Genomic DNA, 13401 nt, shown 5'->3' with positions numbered 1-13401 from the left:
GTTACATGTAAGGAACACTCTTAAAATAATTTTGAAGTAACAGAAAGATAAATGGAGTGGGCAAAGAGATACCAGGAAAATTGAAACAAAATGGAAGTAAAAGTGGCAATATTAATGTCAGCAAAGTGTAATTTAAGGGTAAAAGAACAAAACACGACCAAAAGAGACACCATAAAATGATAAATGCAGAATTGTAGAAGCAGCAGCTGTCATAACTGAGATGGGACAATTACCGTAGCATCTCAATACTTAAATTTATTTTAAAAGAAAAATCTGCTAGAAATATAATAATGGTAAAAACATCAATATACTTCTCTCAGAACTGAAAGTTCTAGTTAAAAAATAAAGGACACAAACTAAAATACACAAGTAATAAACAAGTTGATATGTCACGTTATCTTGGACGCACTTTTTCAAATACTCATGGGCTATTTTTAAAGATTCTTCATATATGTGGCCACTGAGGAAGAAAAACACTAGGAAAAATGTGTAAGTGGACAGTTTTTATAAACCGTATTCTCTGACTGAGAGTTAATAAAAGTAGAAAGAAAAAGTAAGTGGTAACCAAAAAGGTCTTAATGACTTGACAATGAAGCAGCATGCTTCTAGATAATCTTTGATCAAAAAGGAAATTAAAACTTGCTTAGAAGATAATGAAAAAGAGCACCCCATAACAATACCTACAGAACACATCAAAAGCTATATTCAGAGGAAAATTTATAGCCTTAATTGCCTTCACTATTAAAAAAAGGCAGCTGGTGAATAATTTTTCATCTAAAAACTGAAATATAAAGAACAAAATTAAACAACAGTTAAGAAAAGGAAAGTTTAAACTATCTTAAAATGGAAAACAGAAAAAAAAAAAAGGGCCAAATTAAAATATCTCATGATTCCAGTAAAGGAAAAGAGCAAAAGCAAAAATAAATGGAACAAAGGAAAGACTGAGACACAGCCACAGTACAAGAGAGATTAACGTCATCATAAAAAAACACATTATATGCAACACTATGGCTACAGATCTACAGATTAAATGAATAATTTTTTAAGCAAAATAGTTCTAGCCCACCAACTTTTCATAATATTTACCTTATTTTACTAGTTTCCTGTCCTTTTTATATGGCATCTCACTTCAATCAACCACCTTCTCTTTTATGTTCAACTCCCCACCCTCCATGGAATTTTTCTTTCAGTCAAGGGCCGGTTTAGCTTTCCTGGCTGAGTGTAGGTCTGGGAGGAGACCTGGTTTACTCCAGCTCAGATTCAATAAGGGTGGATTTTGTCCTTTCACTTTCTTATCTTCCTTCCAAGTTTGTGGAGAACCTCTCTTGTACCCCATTCAGCCCATATGTGGCATCACTCTCTTTCCTTTAATATTTCTAAATTCTTTCACATTCAATACAGTAGCAATTTCTAAAATTTCAGATTGTGAATAAAATATTACTATTCCAGGCAATAGTTTTATGGGAAAAGTAAAACAACCTGTTTTGATAATCTGGGAGGAAATTTTCTGCTAGATTTTAATTATTGAAGGTATTTCACAGGCACACATATGCACACACATACATAATATAGTTTATATTATCTCACCAGGATGATAGATCAACCATGATTCTCAGCCTCAAGAGATTTACAATTAAGTAGAGATGCTTAGAACTCACTAAAATTCTAGCAATTGCATAGCAGTTTACAGAGCTGGTAGAGACAGAACCAAAGGGGTGAGAGTCTAGCTCTGAGGTGCCTTTCACCATCCCCCCCAAACCTGGAAGCTCTTTCGGGCAAATCACATAGTTTACAACTTACTCTTAGAAAATTAAAAATAGTCTCATTTTCCAGATAGAAAAAAATCCAATATAATCAATATTAAATAAATGTTCACTCTTTGTATCAGTAAAAATTTGCTGTGTAACAGACCACTCCACAAACTAGTAGCTTACAACAGCTGCTAACTATTTAGCCTGCAGTTCTGTGGATCAGCAATTCGGGCTGAATTGCTGGGTTGCTTGGCTAGGTGGCTCTGCTGCTCCCACTGGGCTCCCTCCATACTGATGGTCAGCTGATGGTCAGCTGATGGTCAGCCTGCTCTCTGCCCAGGGATTCGGCTGAGGCAACTGGGTGGACTCAACTCTGGCCTATGTGGTCTCCAATCTTCCAGCAGGCTAATTCCTTCTTATTCACCTGGCACATTGGTCAGGGTTCCATAAGGGAGTCAAAGTGTTGGAAGGCCCTGAGGCGACATAGACCAGGAATTTGTGCAACGCCATTCCTGCTAAATTCTGTTGCCTAAAGGAAGTAACAAGTCCTGCTCAGATGCAAAGGGTGGGGAAATAGACCCTACTTCTACTTCTCAACAGGAGGAGCTGTCCAGGCATACTGCAAGGGTGTGGATACAAGGAAGGATCATGGTCACCTGGCAACATCACTACATACATCTTGTTTCCTTCTTGTAGGTACATGGCTAGCCCTCAGGAAAAAATGTGTCTCCTGCACCCACTTAACCCAGTTTCATTCAATTGATCTTCCTTTCACTTCTCCAGCTAGGGGTTACACACCAATCCCTGTGCTCCCACCTTTAAATTCCATGGGCACAGGTCAAGTTTTCCAAGTGACATCCTTCTCCTCACTTAACTTCACTCACTCTTACATCCCCCGTGCAGTGGGGAATGGTGGAGATGTGTACTCTTCAAGCAATTCTTTCCCTATAAATCCACACTATCAGTCTTTCTCACCTCTCTCCAGCTCCTTTTTACCATTTTTGAGTGAAGTGCTAAGGGGTTGAAAAGCTTGTTTCATGTTTTTCCTAGTTTAGCTTCCCCTAGAAGCAATGAGAGTTGTCAATGTAAGAAGATTAATTAGAAAGGTGATCCCAAGAAACACAGATTGGGGAGCAAGGGACAGAGACAGGGAGGAGAAAGAAGCCAGTAAAGAACGTTTTTCAATCTAGTTACCACTGTGGGCGAAACCTCTGAGAGTCAAGCTGACTCTCAGCTTGTGAGGGAGCTGGGGCATTTATGCACCACCATGTACAAACACACCACTTATACAATCACTCGATCATTGACAAGCTGTTCCCGATGAGCAGTTGTTAATTCCTGGACCCTTCCAACATGCTATGAATACATGTAGGCAGAGCAGGCACCAGCAGCCAGAGAAAACCATCGGTCAAGGAAAGCAGATGCTGGTGGTTGGGAAGTCCAGCCCTTTTACCTGAAGTGGTGAGAGTCAGGAATAGAGCTCCTGGCTCTCATGCTTGTCCTATGCAGATGGTGTGGCAACTCCATCAGACTCCAAAACAGCAGGAAATGTTGATAATAGCATTGTATTACAGATGCTACGCTCTCAAAATGTCATTTTCTTAGACTCAGCCTCTCTCAAAACTAGGTCTTTTCCCTCTAGCCAATCTCTATTATTTTTTACCAGTTATACATGTTTCCATTCCTATTGTTCAGAAAGTCTTTAAGGCTAAGGCTGAGATTCATCATCTCTTCCCTTTCTTCTATCTATCTTCTGTATTACCATCAATTCTCTCCTGCCAGCATCTTCTTCTCCGATGTATGTCTGGCATATACTACAGGGTCTGGCCCATAATAGAGGCTCAACAAGTATTTCTGGAATAAAATAATTAATAAGTAAGATTCATTATTCTTTGCAACCAGGCATTGGAGTATTTTCCATGTCAATACCAGATACAAAGTGTTCTTATATTTCCTCTTCTCAGCTCCCATGAGAGGTGCAGCCTCTCATTACCTGATTTTGTGTTAGTTTTAACCAGTGGTTTATCATGGAAGAAGTTCAACTTGACACCTCCCATTTGTCATAGTCATTCTATTTCCTGCAACTTAAATTTTGTTTTTTTTTTTTTCTGAAGGTCTGTGCCAATCACTTTCCATTTTGTAAGCATAGATTACCAAACATTTTCTGCATTATGCTCTAAGAATAAAGAACTGCATTTCTCTCTCCTTTCTCCATCCTGTCCTCTTCCTCTTTCCTGCTCTCTTTTTCCCTCTCTTTCAGAAACACGTACACACAGAACAGTTGAATCGTGCTTTTTAATGTTGCTCTTCCCGCCAAGAATTTCATTCCTCTGTCATCATCACCTATACACCTCAACTGTTTTTTTAGTAAACTTTCTATTGAGCTAATACACCCACATGGAAAAGTGCATATATCATAAAGCATAGCTCAGTGAATTTTCACAAGTGATCACCATGTGTGGCTGGGGCTCCTTCATCAGGTGCACCTCCAGCCTCTTTCTGTTGAGTGCCCTTCCTACAGGACCTGTGACAACCTCACTAAGGTTCACTACCCCCTCCCCCGTGGTCCTCATCCAGGTATGGAAACCCCCAAGCACCCTCTGCCTGTGGAAGCAGATAAGAAATAAAACTCTGTTCTGCTTATCTTTCCAACCATGCTGTTATTTCTGTTTTCAGTTTTCAAGTGCTACTGGCTTCCTTTCTAGCTCCTTTGGTCTAATCATCTGTTGTTGCATCTCTTGTTACATGAGTTCCCCTGTTCCCTGTAGTTTCTTTGAGTGTGTTGAGTGTATAGTCATTCACTCAGAGGGGCCTCTCTTTCAAAGTAAGCTTCCCAGGAGTATCTTCACCTGTCCTTTGCATTTGACATTCATTCCCCCCTTTTGGAGAGTAAGTGCTACAACTTCTCTGTCTGTTTCACTCTCTGTCCCTTCTATCTCTATCCATTCTGTGCCTAGAACAGAACTTGGCACGTTGCCTGTGCTCAAACATGTGCTCAGTGAATACGGAGTGAAGCTTTGCCTGCTTTCCACATGGAGACCTAATCTTTGAATGGGAGCAACTCTCTTCCAACATTAAATTACTGGAAAATATCCAGATAGCTTTTTAGGGTGGGAGTGTGCAGATGTTTAGGCAAATACATAGACAACTGGGCCAGCCAGGAGTGTGAAAAAATCGCTGTGCTGTTTGGGAATAGTTTTCTACTCATTTTCCAGTTTCTGTCCTAGGAATCTTCTATCAGCTTTAAATACAAACACCACCACCCCACCACACACACACACACACACACACACACACACACACACACACACACACAGAGTGAGCTACCCACACACCCAGTTAGCATCGTTCTTTACAGCCAACACTGATGAATCGTTATGATGCTGTTGGCCACTTCTCCTCCTGAATCCACACTGCCGTAGCTCTAGGCCAATTCTCTAGAGGAAGCATGTAGACCATGAAAAAGAACAAGAATAAAGGTAGCATGTTCAAAGCATGTTTCCTTTAGCCCCCGCCCCACTGCTGCACCAAGCCAAAGAGAACATTTCAGGGGTCTACCTTCTTCTCCCTTTCTGATTCCCACCACGTTCCATTACTTTACCATTCCCACAGAATCCTCCAATTTATTTTCAGAGAATACTGCATCCTGCTTTAAATCTGAGTGTTTCTGTATTTATCTGTGGCATCTTCCTTGGAATTCATCTAAATGTGGGATGAATCCATATTCAGCTAATATTCTTTATTGTTTGTGGTCATGGGCTTCAGCTATCATCAGTGTATCTAGTTGGGGGTCTCAATTTTATATCCTATCCTCCCAACCCTCATGTGAGGGAAATAAGAAAAGGCCACTATTTTACCACTTTGTCCTGGAAGTCCTTTTTTTTTTTGTTTCATTGACTTCTCCCATTTCCTTTCTATACCCATCCTTGCCCTCTGTTTAAATCTTTCCTCTGCAGATTTATTCTTTTTTTTTTTTTAATGGAGGTACTGGGGATTTAACTCAAGACCTCATGCATGCTAAACATGCACTCTACCACTGAGCTATACACTCCCTCCCTTTTCCCATATTTTAAAATACCTTTTTAGTTTACTAAGATGCACCAGTTCAAACACTCTCATGTCACAACAGAATTCTGTTCCCCTTGCTGGAGAATAGGAAACCCTAATAGCAAATGAAAGCATTCCACAGGCTGTTTTCAAAGGAAGTTTTGGAATCAACATTCTCTTATCCTCAGCCACTCTCTTAGAATGACCAGTGTCCCAGAAGTGACTGAGTGGTAGCTTCTGAGATTTAAAATTCTGTGAAGTTACCTCCTAGCTCTGGTTACTCATCTTTATATCTTCATAGGGTACAATTACTCAATCACTAACAGCAAATCAGATTGTTGGGAGGAGGAACTGAGTTAGCCATCAATCATGGACCCATTGTAGAATCTAGAAAGGGAAGCCAGAAAAATCATACTGCTGAAATTTGGAAGTACAATTTCTCATGTTCCCTCCTGTAGCCAACTTGTCCATAGATGGTTTTGTGCCCTGAGAAAAATCCTTTGTCTGTTAAGGGCCAAATATATAAATGGACCCAATATGTCATACACATATACCAGCCCCCTGCCACAGAAGTAGTCAATGGTCATGGCTCTAAGTGGGCACACCTCTTTGCTCTCTGCCTCCACTCCCATATTACAGCTGGATGTTCATTGCTGCCCCCAGGATCATTGCCACTAGGATCTTTATAAACAAAGGGTTTGAGTATATGAGTTGTTTCTCAAAATGAGTCCTACAGAGTGCTAATGTTCCACAAAGATGTTTCACGGAGGGGCACTTAGGGAAAAGCTAAAGGTATGAACCTCCAGGTCATATCACATACACCAATATAACCCCACTGTATCTGTCCTATATGTGGAATTCTTTACCTCATTCTGATTTTAAAAAAATTCACCTGATAAAAAGAAGTTTAAAGACTTCTGCAATCCAGATGATGCTGATGATGCATCAGTCTTCCACAACAGAAGACTCTTAACATGTGGATCTGTATTTTTATTAATTATTCTGTAGTTCATAATGGTTGGGATTTTCAAACAGCAATTTTCATTTTATCTTCCTTCTGTCCCTTCCATCAGTGTGCTGTTCAGATGGATGGTCTTTCCTCCTCTCCCGGGATTTGGCTGCCAGATTCTGAAGTCTCTTTCAGGCATATAATTGGATGGAAGGGGAACGGGAGGGGGTATTTTCCAGCTACAGTCATAATGGCTAGATGAGCGCCTGTCCCAATTCACTGAGTATATTGGCAGTAGTTGGATAAAGTCATAATTAAAATCAGCTTTGGTCTGGCTTTAGCACAAGGGTCAAAGCGGGCTGCAATATTCAGTGATTCTGAGAATATTCAAGCTGGTGGGGAAGACATCTTTGGCTCCAGTATCTCAAAACTTATCAAAAAGACAAGAACCCAGACACCTAAACATCCAATCTCTTATTCTTACTTTAACTGACTCTGTAGAATATGTGGCATTTCTGCCACCTTCACACACACTCTACACTCAAGATTATTGAAAATAACTTCATTTTTCTCCTCAAAATATGAATACCAGTAACATTAACAGGCTGTAGCTGAAGTATTACAATGTTCCTTGAAATAAAATGTTCCAAATCCTATGGTTAAATAATAATTAAATAGCCTAAAATAGTTTCATGCTGTTAAAATTTTAAAAAAAAGATCTGAAATCAAGTGTTTATTATTAGCCAGAATGTGATAAATCTTTTTTTTTTAATTGAGGATGGGGAGGTATGCGTGCATGTGTGTGTTTATCATGGCTATTAAACTTAATTTGGTGCTCACTGAACTGTAAAATAAATGAAGAATCATACTACACTCTTTATGTCAGCCAAATGCTTGGAGATTAAAACTCATCAGAGATCTATTTGAACAGGTGCACATGGGGGTTTTTCTGCCAAGGGGATGGTTCTGCTAGCAACAAAATTCTGTTTCTCTCCCCCAGTTCTAGCCAGAGGGACTGTTTATCAGGCTCTGACTTCAGCTCAGAAGTGAGTGTGGGTGTTTTGGGGGCTGATCTAGTGAGCTGGCTGAGCAAGAAGGTTGACTCACGTAGACACACACCCACACACATACACATATGCAGCAGCATCCAGGGATAAATCAGGTGTCACCTCATAGGACCTTGGTTCTGTTTCCATATTTTTAGCTGTAGAAGAGGGGTGTAAGATAGAAAAAGGGTATGGTTTCCTATAATCTGCTTTCAAATAGAGCAGCAAATTCGTAAGTACAGTGGAAGGGCATCCATAAATAAAGCTTTCATGAGTGGTTTGTGGCTTCCTTAAGTATACATACACAAAAATAGAGTACCTATTTTTTTTTAATTTTTGTATACATCCAAAAATATTTTAAAATTCTAGCATATGTATATTTTCAGCAAGAAATGAAATATCCCTCTGGCTTTCAAATTCTGCCCAGGGCTGTCAAGCTGTGAAAGAGAAGGCAGAAGCTGCCGATCTAAGTTCAGCCCAGAACAACCGGCCCCTTTCTGTTACCCTAGGGAAACTCTAGGTCCAGGTCTTGGCTGCTTAAGGAGATTCTCCCACCAGAGTTAGGAGGCCCCAAGTTGAACCAGAATCAACGGCCTTATTAAAGGAACTGAAAGTGGCACCCTGTTTCATGATTTGAAGGCCACCCAAATATTGCAAGCACCATTGCTTTATTTCTCTGACTTAAATCTCTTTAAATAGGTATGCTTCTGCACTAAAATCCTCTTCTGAAATGCAGATGCCCACAGAGAAACATAACACGTCATGGAACAAGTGAGTTGCACAGACCCACTTTCTCTGTCCCTGAGGTCAGGATGGAAGAATAAAATTAAATGGAGGAAGTAAAGATTTTGACAGAGAAAGATGATAACGATGATAGTTACTTGGTGGCCCAGGAACTATATTTCCACTTTAGTTTTGCTTAAATCTGGTCCAAGGCTATCCAAGCAAGCTTTATGTTTCCAAGCACCACTGTCCAGTTTTAAAGTTCACCACTAAACATAGAAGTTATAAGGAGGTAAACCATCCAGCAAAAGCACTAAACAGATAAATAGCAAAGTCTAGTCAATCACCAAGGTGGCTGAATTCACCTTCTAAATGTCTCTGCTCCTTCTTCTTCCCACTTCTACCTCTGCCATTCACCTCTAAGTCATTATCACTCTACAGCAGCCCCAGAAGCCCTCCCCACATTTATTTTCCCCCAACCTTAATTCATTTTCTCAGTGTAGCCAGAATGATTTTTTTTCCCCTCAAGATGCAAATCTGATGAGGTCAGCTCAGAAACAGAAAGTCTTAATTGGCTTTGCATTGCCCATAGGACAGGATTCAGACTCCCAAAAGGCCCACGGGCTCTACACGTTAGGGGTTTTCCAGCCTCATTCCACCTCTAGCAATGAGTTTCCTTGTCCCACTTGCTCACCATGAGCTCTTCTTCCCATGTCTTTGCAACATTCCCTCCTTTTGTCATCTACCCACCCTTGAGATTCAAGGCTCTCTCCCTCAGAGAAGACTTCCCAGGTTCTCTAATTAGGTCAAAAGCCAGCTGTAAACAATAGGCCCTCTTGGCACCATATTTCTCTCCTTATAAATAACCACCACAGTTGAAATTGCCCATTGGCTTTGTATATTATCTAGTTAATGTTCCCCTCCCCAATTACATTATTGTGAGTGGCAAATGAGCAGGAAGAAAGTACAGTTTATTCATTCATTGGGTACATAGCTAGCCCATATTTCCCAACCAGTTGGGTGTGGCCATACATGAATTCTAGCCAGTGGAATGTGGATAGAACTGATGTGGACCATTTCAAGGAGATGCCCATATAACATTCTCATGTGCAATACTCTGTATGCTTTTTCCTTAAACCAACTGGAATAGAGAAGAGGACAAAGATTTTGGAAGTCATGTTTTGAAGATGGGGAACTCTGAGTCACAAACAGGGGAAAATTTACCCAAACCAGAACATCTATATTGGGCTTCTCACTGTGTTAAGTCATGGAGATTTGGGAGTTTATTTGTTGTAGTAGCTAGCATTGCCCTAATAAAACACGATTCTATTCCCCATGCCTCGCACAGTATCTAACACATAGTAGATATTCAATAAGTATTGATTAAATTAAAGTGTTGTTTCTAAGTATACTAGACATCTTTTAGAACGAATTAAGGTGATTGGGAATCTGTATTTGACCAAGACTATTAAGAGTAATGTCTTCTTTCTAAGGTTATTTGTCATGGAAATCAAGATGCACGGATACCAAGTAGAGATTGAGTTTTTATATAATAAAAAATGATTCATTCTTAATTTTTTTGATGTACTTAAACAAGGTAATTGTATGTGTACCCAAATTTAATGATAACCAAAACAGTACTAATACACTAGTTTTAGCTTTTAGAGTTCCCCTCTCACCCAGCTGGAAACTTCTATGAGCTAGCACTGCAGAAATGAAGAAGTAGATGCTGTAGAGGTGAGCAGACCTGGGTGTGACATTCTCCATTCCAAATACAGGCTGTTTCACCCTGGGCAAGACCTATAACCACTGTCCGAGCTTCAGTTCATCCCCTGTAAAATAAGAATCATAATAAAAGAGTTCCTGATGTAGTATTTGTGAAGTATTTACCAGAGATGGAACACTTTTGCAATTCAAAGAAAAAGAATGAAGGAAGTTGAGGGGAATAACCCTCCCAGACTTCAGACAATACTACAAAGCTACAGTAATCAAAACAACATAGTATGGGCACAAAAACAGATCTGTGGATCAAGGGAATAGAATACAGAGCCCAGAAAGAAGCCCAAATACCTACAGTCAATTAATCTTTGACAAAGTAGGCAGGAACATACAACAGAAGAAAGACAATGTTTTTGGCAAGTGGTGCTGGGAAAGCTGGACAGACGCATGTAAATCAATGAAGTTAGAACACTCACATCATAGATAAAAATAAACTCAAAATGTCTCATTAAAGACTTAAACATAAAACAAGACACAATAGACCTCCTAGAAGAGAACATAGGCAAAACATTCTTTGATATAAATCATAGCAATGTTCTCTTAGGTCAGTCTACAATAGAAATAAAGGCAAAACTAAACAAATAGGACCTAATTAAACTTACAAGCTTTTACACAGCAAAGGAGACTATAAATGAAATGAAAAGACATCCTACAGAATGGGAGAAAATATTTGCAAACAATGCGACTGGAAAGGGCTTAGTTTCCAGAATATACAAACAGCTCATACCCTGCAATAACAAAAACAATTAAAAAAAACACAACCAAATAAAAAAAATGGGCAGAAGACCTAAACAGACATTCAAGGAAGACATACAAATGGTCAATAGGCACATACAAAAAAATGCTCAATATCACTAATTATCAGAGAAATGCAAATCAAAACTACAATGAAGCAGCACCTCACACCAGTCAGAATGGCCATGATTAAAAAGTCCACACACACACACACAAATGCTGGAGAGGCTGTGGGAAAAGGGAATCCTCCTACACTGCTGGTGGAAATGTAGTCTGGTGCAACCATTATGGAAAACAGTATGGAGATTCCTTACAAAACTAAAAATAGACTTACCATATGATCCAGCTATCCCACTCCTAAGCATGTATCTGGAGGAAACTCTAATTTGAAAAGATAAAAGCATACCAATGTTCACAGCAGCACTATTTACAATAGCTAATTTAGTGCATCTATATCAAGACTTTGCCCTCTGCTCGTAAGACTCTCAACGCATAAGCACATGTATACTTGTGAAAGTACAGTTTGATTCTTAAGAACCTGGGCTCTGAGACCAGCTTGCTTGTGCATGCGTTGTGGCCTTACCAGCACTATCTGTGGTTATTTATGGTGACTTTTAAAGTCTCAGTGCCTTTATCCATAATCTGTGGCAAATAATTGTCCCTACTTCATAAAGTTGTTATGTCAATTAAATGACGCAATACATGCAAAGTGCTTAGAATACTTCCTGACACAACAGAGGCATTAAGTAAATGACAGCTATAACAATAATAACAGTTATGATGATGCTGATTTATGTGTGTGTCTATTTCTCTAGAGGAAACAAATGCTAAAAGGAAAACAAAAGGCAACTTAGCAGCACTTTCGTAAGGGCTTTGAGTTCACGTTCAAGTATAAAACTCTAGTGAACCAATCTACACCTAAACAAAATACTTGAGTCTTTCACAGAGTGGAGGGTGGACTACAAGATGGTTCAGCTCCCTCTAAGTGTCATTCTCCAACACTCCCACCCCACCCTGGGGCAACAGCACCTTCACCCCAGTGGGAAAGCAGCACTGGAGCAAGAGGGGCTTGAGTGGCACCAACCCCAAGCTGGCTTCGTCTACCCTCAAGCATGCACTTTTCTGGGCAATGGCAGTCTTTGCCCTAGCAGGGAGCTGCGCCAAAGCAAGAGGGGCCTGAGCCGTGTGGTACCTGGTGCAGGCTGGGGCACGTGCTGGGCAGTGGCAGGAAGCCTGAGCTTTTTAAAATCTGCTTCCTCTACCTTTTTCCTGGGAGTAAGCAGACACATGTCTGAATTCTTCATGAGCAGTGTCTCAGTTTCTTACAGCCCCCTGGTAAACTCCATGGCTTGCAAACCAACTACGGGGACTCATTTTCCCAGTGTCCTACTCCAGGCCTGGGATGCCCAATGTGTACCTCGAACCCCTCCCTCCCCAGAGAGGATCCCTGAGCCCCCTGCTCCTCTGTGTCCCCTCCGAGGGGCACGGGTCCCAAACTGATCGCTTCTCTTCCCTTTGTATCCTACTTTGTGTGGATCAATTTTTACAGCCTTGCTTGTAGAAGAGTCTGCCTGCCAGTCTCCAGTTTGTTTTTGGTGAGACTCTCTCCACATGTAGATGCGTTGTAGATGTGTGCATGGGGGCAGGTGAGATCAGTATCCTCCTAGTCTACCATCCTCATCTCTTCTTCTGGTATCTATGTTATGATCATTTTTATCCTAAATATTTTTAGTCTCTATTTTCTATCTTTCCCATCAGCTAATAGCATTAAGATGACCTGGTTAGCTCTGCCTTGGAAGGTTTGGATTGACAAGGCAGTGAACTCTGAGCTCTCCCTTCTGCTCCTTTGGCAGCCTAGAGTCTCTGAGCCCTCAGCCCTCTAGGCAGAGTCAGAATCTCTCCTCCTCTCCTACCCCGGCCGAAAGGAAAATGAAATTATCTAAACCAGCCAGAGTCCAGATCAGCAGAAATCTTTCTGGGCACTGCCTTCTTTCTTTACAAGAGGGGGTTGATATCTGAGCCAAGGAGGGAAAGCTGGAAGAGACAGTTGCAAATAATCTTAGAAGGAGCATATCCAAGTGTGCACATCCTCAATCTCACTAGACATTTGACCTTGGGTAAATTACGCACCATCCTTGTACCTTATTGTTTTCAGTTGCTAAATGGAGATAACAGGGTCTAATTCACAGAATTGTTGGAGGCTTAAGTGTGGAAATCTACGAAATTTATTGCAATGACTAGCACTTTGTCAGCATTCCATAGGAAGGTAATATTGATCATTCTTTATCTAAGCTCCTTATGTTTTATTCTCTTATATCCTAATGGTCTTCTGGCTTTGGTTGTAGAAATACATGCCCCCACGTTTTCCTTT

The sequence above is a fragment of the Camelus ferus genome, chromosome 19 (genome assembly GCF_009834535.1).
Source record: "Camelus ferus isolate YT-003-E chromosome 19, BCGSAC_Cfer_1.0, whole genome shotgun sequence".
Lineage (NCBI taxonomy): Eukaryota > Metazoa > Chordata > Mammalia > Artiodactyla > Camelidae > Camelus > Camelus ferus.
Note: the sequence above shows the minus strand (reverse complement) of the source record.